Source organism: Balaenoptera ricei, chromosome 4 (assembly GCF_028023285.1).
Source record: "Balaenoptera ricei isolate mBalRic1 chromosome 4, mBalRic1.hap2, whole genome shotgun sequence".
In the NCBI taxonomy this organism is placed as follows: Eukaryota; Metazoa; Chordata; class Mammalia; order Artiodactyla; family Balaenopteridae; genus Balaenoptera; species Balaenoptera ricei.
This window is the reverse complement of record NC_082642.1, coordinates 148,115,071-148,134,961: the sequence shown is the minus strand read 5'-3', so window position 1 is coordinate 148,134,961 and position 19,891 is coordinate 148,115,071. Positions and strand designations below refer to the sequence as shown.

At 41.3% G+C, this 19,891-nt stretch overlaps 1 protein-coding gene across 1 annotated transcript in view; it reads left to right on the top strand.

The window, feature by feature from the left end:
* Positions 1–19,891, top strand: part of TIAM1 (TIAM Rac1 associated GEF 1) — a 269,436-nt gene that overhangs the window by 111,591 nt on the left and 137,954 nt on the right. The window contains exon 2 of the mRNA XM_059921431.1: positions 13,166–13,343. The gene's annotated coding sequence lies outside the window, so the exon portion shown is untranslated. The remainder of the gene's footprint in view (positions 1–13,165; positions 13,344–19,891) is intronic.

Here is a 19,891-nt window from a genome sequence, read left to right as displayed (position 1 = left end):
TTCTTTCATGGAACTTGTGATCCTACAAGAGGAGATGGATTAAGACAGGTATTCAAATAACTGATAACTGCGGGGATTCAGAAGAGAAAAGTGATGAAGAATATCTTGGAAGAACAGAGCTTTGTAAAATTTTTCAATAAAACACTCCATAAAAAGGGAATTAATCTCTAACCACTCCATGTGCCATTTTATTTTGGGGGGAAGATGGGTATTTCATCTTAGAAAATCATATACGTTTAAAATTTCATTCCATTATCAATCTGCCCCAACACCCCTGCTCTCCTTAACCTTCTGAGTAAATCTTTGAGTAAAACTGACTCTTCTGAAAGTTGTTCCTTTAGTTCTGTGGCTCTTGTCTCTGCTGGGTGTGCCAGGGGTGTTTGTACATCATCTAGCAGTGCAGGGGTTGACGTGGCGGCATTCTTGAAGGACACTGAATGCATCTTGAGTGTGCGTTAGTTTGGTTTTGCAGTGATGTATACATAGAATGGTCTGGGCAGAAAAGATGGATATTAGTGATGGGGATTAAAGGCAAAAAGACTTGCATTAAAAGGATTAAGAATGAGGGACAGGGTAGATATAGAAGATGCTTTAGGGACCTTGGAGAAAGAAAAGGGGAAGAAGGAGAATATGGAAAGAAAGAAATGAACATTGATGAAACCCTAACTAAATACTAATGAAGGATGTCTTCACACACGCTGCCTCACTTCATCTCCAGCACAAATCTACAAGGGAGATTTCCTATTTTGCAGATGGAGAAAGTGGTCCCTAGGGATGGTAAGTGACTCACTCAAGGTCACGGGGACATTGAATGGCAGATGAAGACTAGCTCTGACTGCATCCAGACTCCCTGTTGCATTTATAAATCTGGCTGCCTTCTGGGAGGGATCGTAAGTGTGGAAAGTTTTGAGCCTGAATGGTGTGTCAAATTTGAGCAATCAGTGGGGTAGCCATATGGAGGTGTCCAGAGGAGCTTAGAAAGAGGGATTTGTGCTGAAGACTGAGATTTAGGTAGATGACGGTGTGGAAGGAAGTAAGTAAGTTTGTTAAAGAGAAAAGTACTCCATCTGGAGAGCTAGGTAGAAGGCTGTGGCAGAAAATACAGTTAGGGTGAGAGATGCAGTTGAGAAGTATAAGGGCATGGATGGAATCCAAGGGGAGGGAGCATTTTTTTTTGGAGTGGGGGCAGATTAGCAGGGTCGGATGCTGATGGGAGGCCCCTAGTGAGAGGTCCTTTTGTCACCTGGATTGGAAGCTGGAGAGAGAGGGGAGTTGGGGGGTGGGGGAGAGAGAGAGAGAGAGAAAGAGAGAGGATTTCTTCCAGAAGAGGAAACCGTTTTTTCCAACCTATGAGGATCAAAATTTTTTTCAAAAATCTTTTGTTAAATGATTTTTCTCTCTGTGTTACTGTTAGCCTTTATTCTTCCAGACTATGTAACTGAAATTTCTTGGCTACTTATCCTGGCTGTGTCTGAGATTACCCACACTGAACAATGCAGCGATGGTTGGAAATGTGTTTTTGCTTACTGCTTCTTGGCCAGTCATTGTATTGTCTTCCAGTGGTTGGGGATAAGGAAGTTGCAAAGAGTCCTTCCTTTTTATATCATTTTCTTTTTCTGCATATGGCATGGTTTTATTAACGACTGGTGAAGGGTTATTGATTACTGCCTTGATTGCAAAAACACAATTTAATGGCCCCTCTAGAGCTGGTGCTGTCAGCAGATAATTTCAGAGCAGCCTAAGGTTTTCAGCATGTGTCTACCGACCTGGTCTTCTGAATGGTGATATTCCCCTCTTGAAGATTCTGGGAGATTTTGACAGTGATGTTATGTTGCTTCACAGTAAGCCCGAGATGTAGGTAAAGTTAAAGAGGCATTCCTATGAGTTTTCCGTTAACTGTCTTTCCTTATTTTTTCTTAGTTTCCAGACTGGTTTTCTCTGTCCTAGAACAGTGGTCTTCAATATTGGATATATGTGCAAGATGATTTCATTAGGGTGTGGGAAGGAAATTTCAGAATTTGTATTTCTCTCCCTGTTATGCATTTAAATTTCTGTGTATTTCTGTTCAGTTCAAATAAATTACGCACATTATAAACATATACAGAAATTGAAAATGTACATAATTTATTTGAACAGTAGCCCATACATGTAATTTATACATTGATTAAATAAGTGACAGCACACACTCATTCTGTTTTGGGTGAGCATGCTTGGAACGATTTTATTGAATGGGGATTCCCATAAAACCATTTGCACACTGGTGCCATGGACAGGAGTGTCCTCATTAATTCTTAGAAGGCAGGGCCTGGTGTCTTTCGCTCGCCTTGTGTGTAGCCTCATAGATATTACTTGGCAATGAATGTCAAGCTTTTAAAGCTAGTTGCTATCATACAAGGAACAGATTTGCTTTGTGACTGTGTGTATCGGTTTTTCTGCTCCGGGACTTTGATGTACTACTGTTTCAGAAATGTTCCCATAACCTCCCAGGAACTGTCTTTGTGTTGAAGAGGTTGATTATCCGCTTATGACTTTAGGGAGGGGCGTATGTGCTTTGTTTGATTTTTTTTTTTTTTCCTTCTGCTTTTAAAAATCCAGTGTGCAATGACTTTGGCTGCTTTCTATTTTTCTCCCAATTTGTTACTTGGCTAGGATGAATGTTAGTTGTTATTTAACCAAAAAGATCTTGTACCAGTCTTTAAAGTAAGAATTGGTTTTCCATCTTGCATTTCTGGGGTTAATCTCAGTGGCACTTTTTGCCTTAATCGCATCACCTGTTTACTGTAAAAAGAATGCCCAGCAGAGAGAATCTCATGGTGGTTTCCATTATAATACTTACAGGTTTTGACTTAAACAAGTTAAAAAAATGTGGAGTTCTTTTCAAGTATAGGGACCATAGAAACTTCTGGACCATCCTCTTAATTTTATTTTATTTATTTATTTTTAATAAATTTATTTTATTTATTTATTTTTGGCTGTGTTGAGTCTTCGTTGCTGCGCGTGGGCTTTCTCTAGTGGCGGCGAGTGGGGGCTACTCTTCGTTGTGGTGTGTAGGCTTCTCATTGCGGTGGCTTCTCTTGTTGTGGAGCATGGGCTCTAGGTGTGCGGGCTTCAGTAGTTGTGGCGCACGGACTCAGTAGTTGTGACGCATGGGCCCAGTTGCTCCATGGCATGTGGATCTTCCCTGACCAGGGATCAAACCCGTGTCCCCTGCATTGGCAGGTGGATTCTTAACCATTGCGCCACCAGGGAAGTCCCCATCCTCTTAATTTTAAAGAGAATGGATGGTCAGGAAGGTTGGATCGAGTTCCTTGTGGCCCCGTAGTTAGTGTATGTCTTTCCTGCCATCTCTCTGTCCCCATTGCCATGTGCCCCACTCCTACCGTCCCTATCATGGTCACTAGCAGAGCATAACTAACTCAGAGCATTGCCTGAAATCTGCCTGGTGTTGCACAGCTGTCAACTTCTCATTTCACCCGCTCACAGAAAGGTGAAGTGATTGTCCTTAACTGCTACCTTTCTTAGAAGTGGTGCTCAGGCACACTTATTTATACACTGCAGGTGCATTCCACTGTGGTGGTTGGTACAGCTTTGGAACATCAGCCTTGCGGTCAGTGATCTTATTTATTACCCCCATCCCAAGGTGTGAGTAAGGGGCATAGTGGGTGTTCCTGTGGCCCTAGGGAGTTTTGGGAGCTGAACTCAAAGCTGATTTACATTTTAACTTTGTGGCACCAAACCTGAGGCATCAAGCTTTTATTTTTGTGTTAAATTGTCAATGCTATTTAATCCAGTTATTATTACAGGTCTTGGCTTAGTCAATAAAAGTGTAGTTGAGATAGTGTTTTTAACTTGTGGCCTCTCACAGGTTATCAGATGTGTGGTTTTTGTTTGTGCTGAGGCCTTGAGTGGAATGGACACCAAATTTCCAGTAGGATTGCTGCCAGTGAATTTTGGCCTCTCAGGCATAAGACTTTTGAATTGGATGCACCATTTGACATCACAGTGGAAGGTGTTATTATCACCTTCTGTTTTGTCAGTTACCAAACTGGAAATGCCAGAGGTGTCTCTCCCTTCTTTTTCTCCTTTCCTCCTTATCTCTCACAGGTATATGTGTGGACACCAAGTTCTGGTGACTCTACCTGCTCACTCATAGACCAGAGTGACGGAACAGTGGGACACAGGACAGGCTTATTACCCCAAGGCTCTCACTGTCCAAGTGAAGGCCACCTTATCTCCTCCAGGCACTGCCTGATGGGTTGGTTGCAACAAGCCTCCACCTTCTCTTTCACGTTACCCCAGGGGATGCGGAGGGATTGGGGGGGAGAAAATGTTCGATCATGTAACTCCCCTAATCAAATCCCATCACAGACTCCATTGCACATAATCATGTCTAATTTCTCTGTGTAGCATCCGTAACCCCAACCCATCTCTTTAAAGACCGCATCACTTCCAGCTCTTTTCCATGCACTTACTTCTCTACAACGTTGGACTGATGCTTTCATTCCTCAGAGCCTTTGCTCTTTTCCTGGAATGCTCTGCCCTTCTTTTTTGCAAACTCCCTCTTATCCCTGTTCATTTCCTCCCATCCTCACAAGCCAAGCCAAGCCAAATCTGATGAACCCTTCAGGACCAGATTTGACTGATAGTTTCCCCTGGCAGAATTAGTCTGTTTTTTCCCATCATCCACTATTTTTAAAAAATTAATTAAGTTTTTAATTGAAGTATAGTTGATTTACAATGTTTCAGGTATATAGCGAAGTGATTCAGTTATACATATATGTATAATTTTTTTCAGATTCTTTCCCATTATTGGTTATTACAAGATAGTGAATATATTTCCCTGTACTATACAGTAGATTCTTGTTGTTTATTTTATATATAATAATGTTTATCTGTTCATCCCAAATTCCCAATTTATCCCTCCCTGTCCCCCCATCATTCACTATTAATAAGGCTAGATTAGCCTTTACAGCCCTGTCTCAGAGTGGATAAGTGTCCATCATTTTCTTAGGCTGCGGGCACCGTAAGGAAACGGTCTATTTCCTCATCGCAGACATAAAGTAGGTGCTCAATAAATATTGGTTGAGTTGAACTGAATTGGTAACAATCAGTAAAGTTCTTATGTAGACACCCTGCTTTACCCAAATAATTCACAAGCAGTTTTTAGATAGTCATAACTGTTTAAAAATCTATTTTTATATCCCCTCTTTCATAACATGCTAACCATTGTAAGACACACCCCTCTTTTATGTACCACCAAGCAAGAAAGAAAATGGTGCCGATTTCTGTCACACCGTTGTGATTGTGAGATAGTATATTCAACTTCAGAGACCTTCAACATGAAAAATCTGTTTCTTAGAGTCAATGAAATAAGGAATTGTCTTTTACCTATTAGAGCTTGTAGTCTTAAATATATAACTTCAAAACAATTTGAATTGATTTGCAAGTGCGAAATTTAAGTCATTTTAAAAGGTTTTTCCATTTTAAAATGAGGAGAGAGTAAAGGAGCATTTTAGGCTAAGTACCCAGGGATTGACTTGGGAAATAGTGTTTTGTCACTCTGTCTTATGACTGAGCCTTAGTCTTTTTCTTTGAAAAGATGAAGACTTGCAGGTAAAGAATCACTCCTATTTTGAAAATCCTTGGAATTCCTTTAAAATTTTTGTAAAAATTATTTTATTTGACTTTGAAGATTCTTTGCTGCACTGAAATTTGATTAAAATCCTATCTTCTCACCTAAACACATATCAAGATTAATGTCCCCCTAGCAATGGTGTTACATGGGACCCCATTACAGCTTCACTTTTTAGGTTGGGCAGCTGTGTTTTCCACCTGTCATATTTGCTCACTGACTTGTGGTTATTAAATCAACTTGCTAATCAGATATTCACATGTAGGTAGAAACTTAACATTTCTAGCTTTTCTTAATGATTGGTTCAGTAATCTATATTTTAAAAAAATAATGGTTGTTTGTTTTTCACTATCTAATACATTCCTATATAGCGTACTATTTCAATTTAAGATTTTTTTCCCGTTTTACTGAGAAATAACTGACAAACATCACTGTATAAGTGTAAGGCATACAGCATGATGGTTTGATTTATGTATATTGTGACATGATTAAGATTTAATTTAAATTGACACAATGAAGATATTTAATAAGTTTTCAAATGGATGTATGGTCAACTTTTCAAATTTTTGGTACATGCAATGCAACCTGTATTTCTTAACAACATTTCCAGCTTTTCCTCCTTCCTCTTCATCCTTGGTATCTGGATTACACAGTTCTCTCTTAAACCATTTTCTGCTAGAGAAGTTTGCCATCTTGTACATACCTTCCACCAACACAAGTACCACAGTGGTGGGAACAGAACCAAGGAGGATGTACCAGGTGTCCAGGGGGAGTGATTCCTTCTGATGGGCCCTTTAGCCTCAGAGCATAAAGGACCAACAGTGTGGATTCAGTGCACCCCAGCCTGGTGGCCCCTCCAGAGGGACTTGTGATATCTCCTCTGTCATCCTCTATGACAAAGGCAGTCCCAGCCCTCCTTGCTGGCAGGCAAGAGTTGCCTCACCGGCCACCTGCATGCATGGCCTCACTCCAGGGAGCTCTTGTCTGACTCACAGAGTGACCCTCCCTTTCTGAGTGGGAAAGGCAGCTCCGGGCCAGGGAGCTCTGCCTCGTGTTGTGGCGAAGGAATGAAACTGCCAGGATGACCAAGTCCTGCTCTGCTTCCCGGTGAAGGAAGAGGACTCCTTGACATCCTGACTGTATTTTGGGCTGAAGGACTTCCTTCTTGGCTGCATGATGAGAGAACAGGTGAAGGGAAAGACCAGGTTGCAGGGGCTGGAGACCATCGTGGAAGTTGCAAGCTGCAATTTCATATTTTTGGGTCACATGGGCGAGCCCGGAGCAAGTCTTAGAGGCGGGCAGCAGCTGCGGGTCTGAGCATCCCTTCTTTTATGGTACACTTCCTCTCCAGGGCTCGCACAAGGCCAAGGCCGTGTCCTTTAGAATGGAGACTCCCCTGTCTGCCTTCCAGGTTCAGCCTCAGCCTTGGATAGCCAGAGGAAATGAGAACCAAATTCCTTTCCTTGAGCTTCAGTCTTTGACGGTGAAAGAGGAGCTGCCCCCAGCCACTCCGTGTGGTGTCTCAGGAAATGAGGCTCTTCCTGAGCCCAGTGAGGCTCCTGCAGCTGATGTGGGGACGGGAAGCAGGTCTGCTGAAGGGAAGACACCTGGGTGACTCGAGTCTGGAAGAGATGCTGTTGGGTAATGTGATCGTGTTTTGAAATCTCTTCTGAACTAAGGCATTGTTATATTTTCGAGAAGATTGTTCCGAAGTGCAGTTGAAAGATTATACACTCTCTTGTGTTTCACAGGAGTCATGGAAGCAGCTGCAGCAGAGTACCATCCCCTCCCACTGTCCTCTGTGGACACCTGGATACCCTAGTTCCCTCACTAGGAACTCTGTTAACTTAAGCCACGACAGACTTCAGCATCAGAAGTTAATTGCAGTCAGCTCCATTTCCATTTTCTTTTGAGATCAGTTGTTCCATTCTCTCTTACAATGCCATGGGCGTGCGTTTTCGATGTGACTCAGACTTGAAATTGATCCGGGAGCCCAGAGCTGAACTCTCACATCGTATGGTCACTATGCTTGGAATGGTGGGTGGAATTCTCAAGAGTTCAGTAGCTTCATGGCTTCTGAGTAGGAGTGATGCTTCTTAGAATTTTGAAAAATTACATGATTCTCGTGGTCTGTCCTGAAAAAAACCCCATTAAATCCATTTCACTAAGCTGGGGCCTCCTTTGAGCCCTTTTTAGAGCCAAGCGGCGGGGGGTGTTTGGGAGATTTGATGGCCAGCTCTGTAACACTGCCCTTTGGGACTGGTGGTTTCCAAACACTTCGTAGTGAATGATGCAATGCTGGAGTTGAGTTGTATGCATTGGCATTTGTCAGTGTCCAAGTATAGTTGCAAGACAATAAACACCAAGAACCTGGGGAAACTAAAGAGTAGTATTTTGGTCTAAAGCCACTTACGTGATGCCAGTCAGATAGTAAGCATTTCCTAAATGGTAGATCTCCCTGAGTTGGGGGAAGAATATATTACTTCACTTTGAAATGCACTGACTTGACTCCTATGAAATACAGTCATGTCTGTTCCAGCTGAACCTGTTGGTTAAGTATTGCCAAAGGTTCACTGTTCTAAAGTTGAAGTTATCATTTTAGTAGAAATTTCTCGACTTACTTAGCTAGCTTAAGAATATCGATTCTATGAACGTTTCCTCACTTAGTTACCTTGGGATGCATTTGGATATGCTAAGAAGTCGCATTGCTCAAAATCAGGGCAGTCTTTGGATAGGGGAACTTTCAGGAATTTTGTTTGGCTGATTCGGGTGTCTGTTTTTACTTGCCTTGAAAAACATGGTTGGGCTAAAACCATTTCATCCATGCTTTAGGGAATAGGAATTTGGAAGCCCTGTCTAGCTTATTCATCTGTGTTGAGGGATCATCTTTCACGGAGAATGCTGGTCCTGCTCCAGGGCCCTCAGTGGTCACGTGGTTTACCTGAGCGAGAAGGTGGGTACCTCTCCTCTGTGCAGGAGTCCGTGTCACAGTCTCAGTTTTTACACAAGCCGGACAAGCTCACCCCTGATGGAACTGTCCCTTTATGCCAGGTGAGGTATGGCCGTCTGGTAGCACAACCCAGCTACCCTTGGGCATCAAGCCAGAGAGCTCCATCTCACTCATGCTTACCACCCCTCAGCCCAACACTCTTTGGAGAGCAAGCAAGTATTTAAAGAGACCTTCCTGGAGGGTAAGCAGCCTCTCTACCACTCAGCAGGGTCATACCTCTTCAGGCCTCCTGTCCCTGAACTGTGATTTTTCTTCTTTAATCAATTAGGAAGACAAGAATCAGCCATATGAAACTTGTCACTGAGCCCATGTGAAAGGATGTGGTTCAAAAAACGTGGCTCGTTGTATCACAGTGGCCTCAAAGGACCACTGGTGGAAATTCCTGTCTGATCTTAGTACCCAGAACGTTTGTCCTTCTTCTGAGCAATTGATTAGGACATTGTGAATTTTACAACTGCCCTGTTTTCTCTATCTGAGCTGGCTGTTACAAAAGCTTGCTGTCAAACTGAGCCAGTTGGGTAGATTGATAGGGTCTGCATTGTTACCTTGCTTCTGCCCCCCTTCACTTTGTCTTAACCTTTGGATTCCTTTTATTATTCCAGTAATAATTTCTCCTGTTCTATTTTAGGTAATGTATCTTTGGAAGTCACTCCTGAGTCCTTTTTTTTTTTTTTCGGCTGCATTGGGTCTTCATTGCTGTGCGCGGGCTTTTCGCTAGTTGTGGTGAACAGGGGCTACTCTTTGTTGCGGTGCACGGGCTTTTCATTGCAGTGGCTTCTCTTGTTGCAGAGCATGGGCTCTAGGTGTGCGGGCTTCAGTAGTTGTGGCACGCAGGCTCTAGGACGCATGGGCTTCAGTAGTTGTGACGCACGGACTTAGTTGCTTAGCGGCATGTGGGATCTTCCCAGACCAGGGATTGAACCCGTTTCCCCTGCATTGGCAGGCGGATTCCCAACCGCTCTGCCACCAGGGAAGTCCCCTGAGTCCTTTATTGAATATAATAATGGTTAAAATCATAAGTAAAGAAAACGACTGATGAATTTTCTTTAACATTAATTTCTGAACCATTAAAAAATTTCCAGTGTCCTAGATTCATCCATCTGTCTGTTCACCCAAGGCTGATTTTTGGACTAAATATGAATACTAAAATCTAAATTCTTCTGGTGCTTATTGCATATAAGAAATATTAAGGATTTCTGACTTGTTCAGGATTTAGATCTAACACTACTACTCCCAGCCCACTTTAAGGTTCAGGGCAAGGGGGAAACTTTCTGATTCTCATTAATTCAGTAATATGAAACACTTTTGGGTACTAAATCATGATGAACAGCATAAGAATTAACATACTTTTTTAGTTCTTTATAGTGTTTTGTTTTGATTCTCTAATTTCTGTCTTATAACAACCTTTTCAGGTAGGTGTTAAGTAACGTAGATAATATTACACATCGTTATTTTTCCTGCTAAGTTTCAGAATGGGTAGTTTACTTACCCAAGGTCACATAAGTTAGTAAGTAATAGAGCCTGGTATACAAACTTAGGTATTTTGAGGGCAAGTACAATATCCTTTTCTCTATACACTTTGATTCCTGGAACTTGCAAACACTTAAAAGTGACAGGATGCCTCTTATGACTGTTTTCTAAAGGTGAAAAAGAAAGTTCTGGTGAGGCAGACGTTGTAGGAAAAGCCATGGATTAACTGCCATGGGCACCGTATTTCTGACAGTTGTCATAGTTTCATCTCGCATGAGACTGTCGGGTTGGAGTGATGGGACTTCTGAGCCCTGTCTATTTTTGAGGTATTTGAAGACTGGGATTCGTTTTGGTAATTCCTTCCCCTCCTCCAGCTCACACACTTCCCTGTGAAAACTGGTTATTTGACACCTGACACAGAAATTGACTATACGGGTTGAGATGAATCTGAGTGAGACTGTAAAACTCGGCACATTTATTGTTCACTTCACTAGGGGTCATCTTAATGTAATGCAGACCATCCTCCTGGTCCTGCCAGATTTTGTCAGTGTGGTTTGTGTGTGTGCGTGAGCTGTGGCTAATTGAGTCAATCACATCTTCCAGCTGGATTAAGGAATTCCCCTATTGTCTCACAACACATTTAAGGCGACCAGTTTCAACGTAGAACATAGACCGGTTTCAGTGAGTTAGGTACCATGTTTTAAGGAAGCCCCCATAATAGTGGCCCTTCTGTAGCATCCTCCTTATTGTTTACAAATGTCGAATAATAGTGGAAATAATCGCTGATATTTATTGAGAACTGACCAAGGGGTAGGCACTAAGCTAATTATGTAACATTGATGATCTCATTTAATGCTTATGTCAACAGAATGGCTTAGGAACTCTTATCCCCATTTGTAGAGGGATAAATTGATATTTAGAGTTTGCCTCAAATCACCTTGCAAGTAAGTGGCAAGGCTGTGTTTTGACCTGATGCCTGTAGTGGGACTCTAGGCCTGAACTCCCAACACCGAGTTTGGTGCTTAGCTGCCTCCCGTTGAAGTTGAATTCTTTGCAGCTCTTAAAGAAAACCTGGAGTCCTGGTGGTTCTTGGGTTGCCATGGTGTATGTTCACAAGGCCATGGAGGAGTTAACCCACTGTGAGTACTCGATACACACTGAGTGCTTGATGACACATTGCAACCTTAGCATATTTGCTGATTTCAAAGAACAGCTATGTGTCTCTTCATCCATCTGTATCAAGGGTCAGTTCCACAGCCAGGCTCACAGGTAAAAATTTTTTTCCCACCAAAATCAGAAAAAAAAATTATACCAAATAAACTGAGTTTTGTTTTCCTGCATGTTTTATAAATCATGCCTGGTAACTTTCACTTTCTTCCCCCATGTAGTTTTTCTGCTCAGGGGTTAGAAGAATATAATAGAGAAGCATTTTAATTCTGGTAGTAGAATATGTACTTTTTTTTTTTAGGTATAAAAAAATGCGTTATCAGCCTCCGTTGTGCAGGTGGAGGACAGCCGCCTGCAGGCCCGGTTTGCCAGCAAGAAACCAGCCTTGCAAATTATTGGCAGCTGGCACTGTAATGAGTCCATTTCAATATAAATGGGCTGTTGCTTATTAATTTCTGCCAGTTCCTAAGCAATTCAGGAACCGCTTTGAAAATGTGAAACTTTGCAGAGAACAGCTTAAGGAGGATGCCTGGGAAAAGAGAGGGAACAGGACAGCAGTGGGAGAATTACGGAAAGGACGTGGATTGTAGGGTCAGAATGGGGTATTGCTGAGAACTCTTGCCCCTCTCCTGGCAAACGTGAGTCACCAAGTTCACGGTGAAATAGCACGTTTTCCAAGATAGAACTGTAACTTCACTTACTGTGCTGTTCTCTACAGATGTATATATTTATTTATTTACTGTCTTGGTGTGGCTGCCTTCTACACCAGGAGGCAGTTTTCTCCGTGGTCCTGTGCAAACTGTTTGTCATCTCGGGTTCCCACCTTTATTTCTTTCTTTATTTTTGGCTGTATTGGGTCTTCCTTGCTGACCGTAGACTTTCTCTAGTTGCGGCGAGCGGGGCTGATCTTTGTTGCGGTGTGTGGGCTTCTCATTGCAGTGGCTTCTCTTGTTGCAGAGCACAGGCTCTAGGCGCACGGGCTTCAGTAGTTGTGGCACACGGGCTCAGTAGTTGTGGCACGCGGGCTCAGTGGTTGTGGCTCGCGGGCTCTAGAGCGCAGGCTCAGTTGCTGTGGTGCGTGGGCTTAGTTGCTCCGCGGCATGTGGGATCTTCCCGGTCCAGGGCTCGAACCCGTGTCCCCTGCATTGGCAGGCGGATTCTTAACCACTGCGCCACCAGGGAAGTCCTCGGGTTCCCACCTTGATGAAGCCACCAGCAATAGGTACCAACTGTGGGCAGCCCCACAGAGGAATGGTCAGTAGGAGAGGAATGAGGGGAGCCACCCCAAGGAAGCCCTCGGGGCTTTCTCCTGTCTTAGTATCTGCAGTCTCACCTCAGAAGGCAGGCTTTAGAAAAAAGAGACCATTAATACTGCTTGTCTGTGGAGCTTATTTTGAAAACATGTATGTGATGAGAAGGTCTATGTACTGAATTTGGTCTTTTGTTTAACTGTCTTTTAGCATTTTCTTCAACTTCTCTGGTAAATATAGCTCTGCTTGGAGAATAACTGAGATGCCCTTGTTTCCTTTCATTCCTCTCTGTTGAGACTTTTTAAACATTAAGAGGGAACCGTGGACACCATTTCCCAGTAACCTGTTTCTGTTATGCGATACCTTCATCTTTAGAGATTAACGGTTAAAATGATAAAATAACTGAGTTTGTCAGGCTGTTTATTACCGTGAATGTAAATATGCTTGTGTTTATTGATTTATCTGATTATGCCTGTTATTTTATACCTGTAGCTAAATGTGGCATTGTTCAATTTGGGGGGGTGGTATTTCACACAGAATGGATGTTGGAGACTTTACGTAAATGGGCTCGATGGAAAATTCCTGTTTCCTGTGTTCTGGCTAACCATTTGCTTTCTCTTCTTCTGTCCTCTCCAGGTTTTGGGGACGTTCTCATAGACTCAGGTGAGACTGTGATGGCCACCCCGTGGGGCCAGTGCTGATACGTTTCCCAGCCCCGGTCATTGTTCATCCTGACGTCATTTCCAATCTCAATATCTAAATGCCACAGTGCTCTTGGGGCAAGTTGGGCTGGGAACCACTGTTGCCTTGTAAGGTAAGTTTGCGTATGTGTATTTGAGCCTGTGTATATCCCCATGAATTAATGGTGACGCCCCAGAGGTGGTGAGACAGATACATTTTAGCAGAATTGGCATTGCTGTGTTGTATGTAGCTTGTGGAAAAAAAGAATTCGGAGTCACTTTTTTGGATTAAGGTTACACCCATCTAACAAGTCAAAAGTATTAGCATTAAAACTAAAAAAAAAAAAGAAAAAAGAAAAAGCAGGTACCTGTCTTTTTCCCCCTGTGAATTGCCCTCAGGATCTTTTAAATTTATTCCTGAGCTTTGCCATCTTTAGATGGGATAATGTTTGAAAAAAGGCAATCCCAGCTTCAAAATCTTACTTCAAAACAATGATATATTTTGTTTCTAGTTTGGATAATCTTTTAAAAAGCAAAATAAATACAGTCAAAATAATAATCTTTCTAAATCAAAGATCATCTTTTATTTGTTGCAGAACTTTCCTGTTTAGTCTCCTGTGTTAGGGGTATTTGTGTGTGACTTGGCAAAACGCTTTTCATGGGTTTGTAAAGATTTAGCAAAAACTTTGAGAACTTTGTCTCAGTTTAATCTTAGCTCTTTCCCCCCTACCCCCCTATCCTGTCTTCAGGCTCAGCCTCCAGTAGGAAAAAAACAGGCTTGAAACCAAGCCCTCCCACTAGAATCTAATTTTAAATTTGCAATCTGTTGTCCTGTGATTTTTGCTTCAAATTTAACTTTGAAATAAATACATTTCATCCTTTCTCTTGCAATTTTGGAGGTCTGTTTTCAAGTCATAGAAGGGTAATCATTACGTTTATTTTAATAAGCTTTTCAATACCTCGGAAGGGGGTGAAAAATTTTATTATTAATAATCATAATTTATATACATCATTAGACGCCTTATGCTTGGATTTCACAATGCCCTTACCAGCAAGAGAAACCTTGCTTTAATAGTTAACTTTTGACTTGAATATAAGTTGGGTCATCTTGCGCCCACTAATGGGCTCTAATATTTTATATTTTTGAAATACCCTTATTATAGGCAATCTGAGTGATGAGCATTCCCATTGAGAAGAGATGTACGAAAACTTTAGTTTATTTAAATGGCCAACGTAATAACAAGTAAGGCATGGTCCCTGCCATTGGGAGATTATAATAAAATGCGAGGGGTCTACATACAAAGCAAGACAAGTGTGTCAGTGTACAAATAACCATGCCACAGACACGATGTGAGGAGGTCGAGCAAAGTGCCATTGGAACATAGAGAAAGAGTGATTAAATTCCAGCTCCATAGTATTTTCTTTATCTTAGGTAATTTTCTGGAGCCATCTGTTTTAAGTTTGGGTTTGGTGCTGTTTTATTGTAGCTGTCAGTGTGGTGCCCCCATCCTTACTCTCTTCAATTATCCAAGAAACCTAGGGACTTAAAGCATTTATTTATTTTTTTTCTTTCCTTAAAATGAATTTCAGGTTCAGTGTAGTAACTCTGGAAAATACAATAAACAAAGTATAATTTTGAAAAATAAAATTGCCCATAATCACTCTATCTAGGATAGTAACTTAAAAATATTTTATACGTCTATATATTCTTTCTGTCTGTCTCTCTCTCTCTCTTTTTTCCTCTCCCTCTCCCTCCGTCTTCCTGTGTGTGTGATGGTGGGGAGAGGGAGAGAGAGAAAGTAAAATATTGTTAACATTCTTAAATTTTTAATCTCCTCAAAGCCAATATCTTGTATGTGCATCTCAAATGTAAGTTTTGACTTGCTGAGAATAAGAAGAGTTTTGCTCCAGAGATGTTTGACCCTAATAGTAGAATTATCTTTTTGATTATCTACCCCTGAACAAGGCAAGCCCTGGCAGGCTGACCCACAAGGCTGGGCTTTGATCATGTGGAACATTCCTGTTCTTCAGCTAAAGGGTGGGGCATTCTGCTGTCTGTTTGGAGTACTGCTTGAACTTCTGGTCTCATCTAGGGAATTAGACATCCTAAACCATAAAAATATTATTATAACCTCCTTAGATCTCAAGGTGATGAGGTTATTTCTCGTTTCCCTTGTGTCTTGTTCTTTGTCTCCCATTTTTCCCTCTGACTAAAACTAGTACAGGAGTATTTTTCTTTGTCCTCTCTGCCCAGAGACTTTGACCATGGGTGGCTTTCTATTAACTGGAATGTTTTCTCATTCAGTACTAAGAAAACCTCACATTGGCATGATCGAAAAATTCAGCTTACATGTTATATCTTGGATCATACAGGCTTTACCTTTCTTTTTAATTTGTGTTCTACTTCTCCACTCACGTATAATAATTGATGTTCACGGTGATCTTGCATAGATGTTGCAAGCAATTAAATTTTTCATTTATTTCAAGAGTGTTTACCTTTACTCAGAGAACTCAGAGAACACAGTTGTACAAGTTGCTTTAAAAGTTTGATAATTCCAACCTCTGGGTCACCTTGGGGTTGGCATCTATTGACTGTCCTTTCCCCTGAGAACTGGTTAGATTTTCCTGGTTCTTTGGAATGCATTGTGGACATTTTGAGTATTATGTTGGGAGAATCTAGGTCCTGTGAAAATCATCTAGAGAATGTTGAATTTTCTTCTTTGCTTTTTAAGCGGGTAATCAACCTGGCTAGGTTCAGATGGCAAGTTCTGTCTGACCTCCTATGGGTGGTGGCTCTCATGTCAGTTCAGTTTTCAAAGCCTTTGCTCTGAGGCTGTAGGTTTATTCCACACAGGTGCCACTTGGGAGCTAGACTGGGAGGTGGGCTGTGGTTTATATCATAATTCAGTTCTCAAAGCCTTTGCTGTCTTGCTTTGGGTCAGTCCCAGGTATGTGCACTTGAGGGGTGAGCCTGGGACTTGTGTAGATGTACATAGCATTAGATGATTTGTTTCCTCCAGCTCTTTTTTTCTCTGAGATCCTTCTCACTCTTTGACTTGCAGGGATCATTATTCTTAGTTTCTTTGGCTAGAATGACAGGGTACGTCTCAGGAGTTTTTGCTGCCTGTGCCACAGCTGGACTGTGTGCTCACCCTCTATGCAAGGCTGGAAGAGTAAAGTAATAAAAACAAAAATATGGGAAACTCACTCTTGTTAGAGTGGCTTCTTCAGGTTTTGACTCCCATCCCCAATCCACCTGCTTTTGCTTACGCTTTGGAATCCCTCGGGTAGTTGGTTTTTCCTTTGGTCCAGAGTTTTTAATATTTATCATTGGGAGAAAGATCAGCCGTGGTGTCTTCCTTCATCTTGGCTGGCACCAATATTAGCATTTCAGTTTTGTTCACTACTGTGTTAGAGACAGAAGCCCAATCCCTAGTTAATCAACTCTACTTCTCTATTTAATCTCACTATAGACGATTGTTTTGTGTTTACTTTGTATTTCTTGATAATATTATACTCGATAATGCTCAATGCATGCTTATTTTTTATTGCCTAATTTGTTGAAAAAGAGGATTCAAAAACATTTCATGTTGAAGAATCCTCACTTTTAAACAAAAATTTCATTTAACCAGAATATTCCAGTTAGTTAAGGCTTTAACTTTTTATTTTGAAATAATTATAGAAATCGTACACAATAAGTGTACCCTTAACCTAGTTTCCCCTAATGGTTGCATCTTACATAATTGCAGTAAACTACCAAAGCCAGGAATGTGACATTTTTTTCAGTGTGTGTGAATACTTCTATATCATTTTATCACATAAGGCTTAGTAGGCTAATAAGTTTTTAAAAGCTGTCCCTGAGAAAGGACCACCTACCAGATGTATGTATGAACCATTCTAATGACTACTTTTTTTTTTTCTTTTTTTTTAAATTGAAGTATAGTTGATTTACAATGTTGTGTTAGATTTGGGTGTACAGCACAGTGATTCAGTTATACAGACATATATATATCTATTCTTTTTCACATTCTTTTCTGTTATAGGTTATGACAAAATATTGAGTATAGTTCCTTGTGCTTTACAGTAGGTCCTTGTTGGTTATCTATTTTATATACAGTAGCATGTATATGTTAATCCCAAACTCCTAATTTATCCCTCCCCCCTTTCCCTTTTGGTAACTATAAGTTTGTTTTCTATGTCTGTGGGTCTATTTCTATTTTGTAAATAAGTTCATTTGTGTCTTTTTTTTCAGATTCCACATGTAAGCGATATCATATGATATTTGTCTTTCTCCGTCTGATTTACTTCACTTAGTATGATATGATAATCTCTAGGTCCATTCATGTTGCTGCAAGTGGCATTATTTCATCCTTTTTTACGGCTGAGTAATATTCCATATTGTATGTGTGTGTTTGTGTGTATAGATAGATAGATAAATAAAGATACATCTTCTTTATCCATTCATCTGTGAATGGACATTTAGGCTGCTTCTGTGTCTTGGCTATTGTACATAGTGCTGCCTGTACTTATTGATAAAGTTCCTTAAGATACCTTTTAACTGTTTCACTGAGTACAGTAAGCCCCCTACATACGAACGTGTTCCGTTCTGAGAGCGCATTCCTAAGTCCAGTTTGTTTGTAAGTCCAACAAAGTTAGCCTAGGTACACACCTAACATCATCGGCTATATAGTAGTATTTAATTTGATGGGATTTAAAGGGAGTTTCTATGATTACTTGAAAAGTTTAACTCCTCACTTGAAGAGAAAGATCATGGTGTTGGGAAGAATGGGAAAGTCACACTCCCTCTAGTGTCCTTGGTCTCTGGCCCTGAGAATCTCTTGATTTTCTGACATCTTCTACTTTCAGATGACCCCCCCCCCCCATCATGTCAGTATGTCTCCTTTGCCCCCATTTTCTCTGGATCATCTCAGGCTGAGCAGTTCTGCACTGTCTACCCTGACAACGAGGAGAGGTATCCTCTTGATTCTGAACCCTTTTCCTAACTAAACCTCTGAGGGAATAGCTCCAAAAAGAGGAAGAATGTGGGAATGAAGTGAAATGAGACAGGAGCGAGACCTTAATTCGCTGCTTAGGTAATTGAAGTTTGGGGAGTACAGTAAAGCAGGGCAAGCTGAAGCCCTCAACTCAGTTCATGGATCAGGGCGATCCCAAACCCAGTGGCCTGGAGTGAGGGACCTGTACTGGTCTGCAGGTGGAAGGGACCCAGAGAACAGCACACAGACTGGAAACCGGTGTGTTGTCTAGGCACTCTGATGTAGAAGAGCTGGCATATTTAAGGCCAATGTGTGTTTTCTCTAGTTCACATTGTGCTAACATTCTCATCTATTTTCTGTTGTAGTTGTATGAGTTTGAATGTTTACATTCTAGATTAAAGTTTATTTTGTCATTCATTCATTCATTCAGTATTTTTCCACTGAGCACCTACTGTCTTTCAGGCAGTGTTCTAGGCACTGCGGATACAGCAATAAACAAGACAAGCAAACTTTCCGTCCTACGCCTGAGGCTTAGTTTCTAGTGGGGAAGGATAGAGAATAAAGAAGATAAGTATCTCTTTTCCTGCCCTGCAGATAGGTTCATCAGTATCATTTTTCTAGATTCCATATGTATGTGTTAATATACAATATTTGTTTTTCTCTTTCTGACTTACTTCACTCTGTATGACAGACTCTAGGTTCATCCGCATCACTGCAAGTCACCTAATTTCATTCTTTTTTATGGCTGAGTAATATTCCATTGTATATATGTACCACACGCAGATGAAGAGAATGGACTTGTGGACACAGAGGGGGAAGGGGAGGGTTTGATGAACTGAGAGAGTAGCATTGACATATATACACTACCATGTGTAAAATAGATAGCTAGTGGGAAGCTGCTGTATAGCACAGGGAGCTCAGCTTGGTGCTCTTTGATGACCTAGAAGGGTGGGAGGGAGGCTCAAGAGGGAGGGGATATATATATAAAACATATAGCTGACTCACTTTGTTGTACAGCAGAAACTAACACAACATTGTAAAGCAAATATACTCCAAAAAAAAAAAAAAGGTAAGTAAGTGAAACACATTTTTTGTTACAATTATGATAAATGCGAAGGAGGGGGGAAAAAATCAAAGAATGGGGATAAGAAATGTTGAGTTCTGAGGGTTGTCATTTTGATAGGGATGTCAGGAAAGGCCTTTCTGAGAAGGTGATATTTGAGTCAAGATCGGAACAAACTGGAAAGAGTGAGCCAGATGTAGATTCCTGAAAACTGGAGGGTTGCAGGCAGAGGAAAGAGCATGAGCAAAGGCCCTGGGGCAGGCCAGGAAGCCAGATCTTAGACCATTGGAAAGAAAGTGTAAGACTTGAGGTTTGAATTCGGAGAACCGTTCCCTATGTTACAGTCTTGCGCACTACTTCCTGCTTAATATCCCTCCCACTAACTACCCCCAGAAAGTGCAAGCTGTTTGGGGCCACTAACATTCTACATAAGGAAATAACTAGTGTAATGAGTTAAAAAATGGTAACATTTTCCAGCTTGCAATCGAGTACCTTTATTCTGATGCTCTGCTTTTCTATTTCTAGCCCAGTTTTTGCATTTCAGCCTGTTCTCCTCCCCCTTAATCTTTCCCGTCTTACCTAGTGACTGTGTGATGATTATGTTGGTAAAGTACTGATCACTACT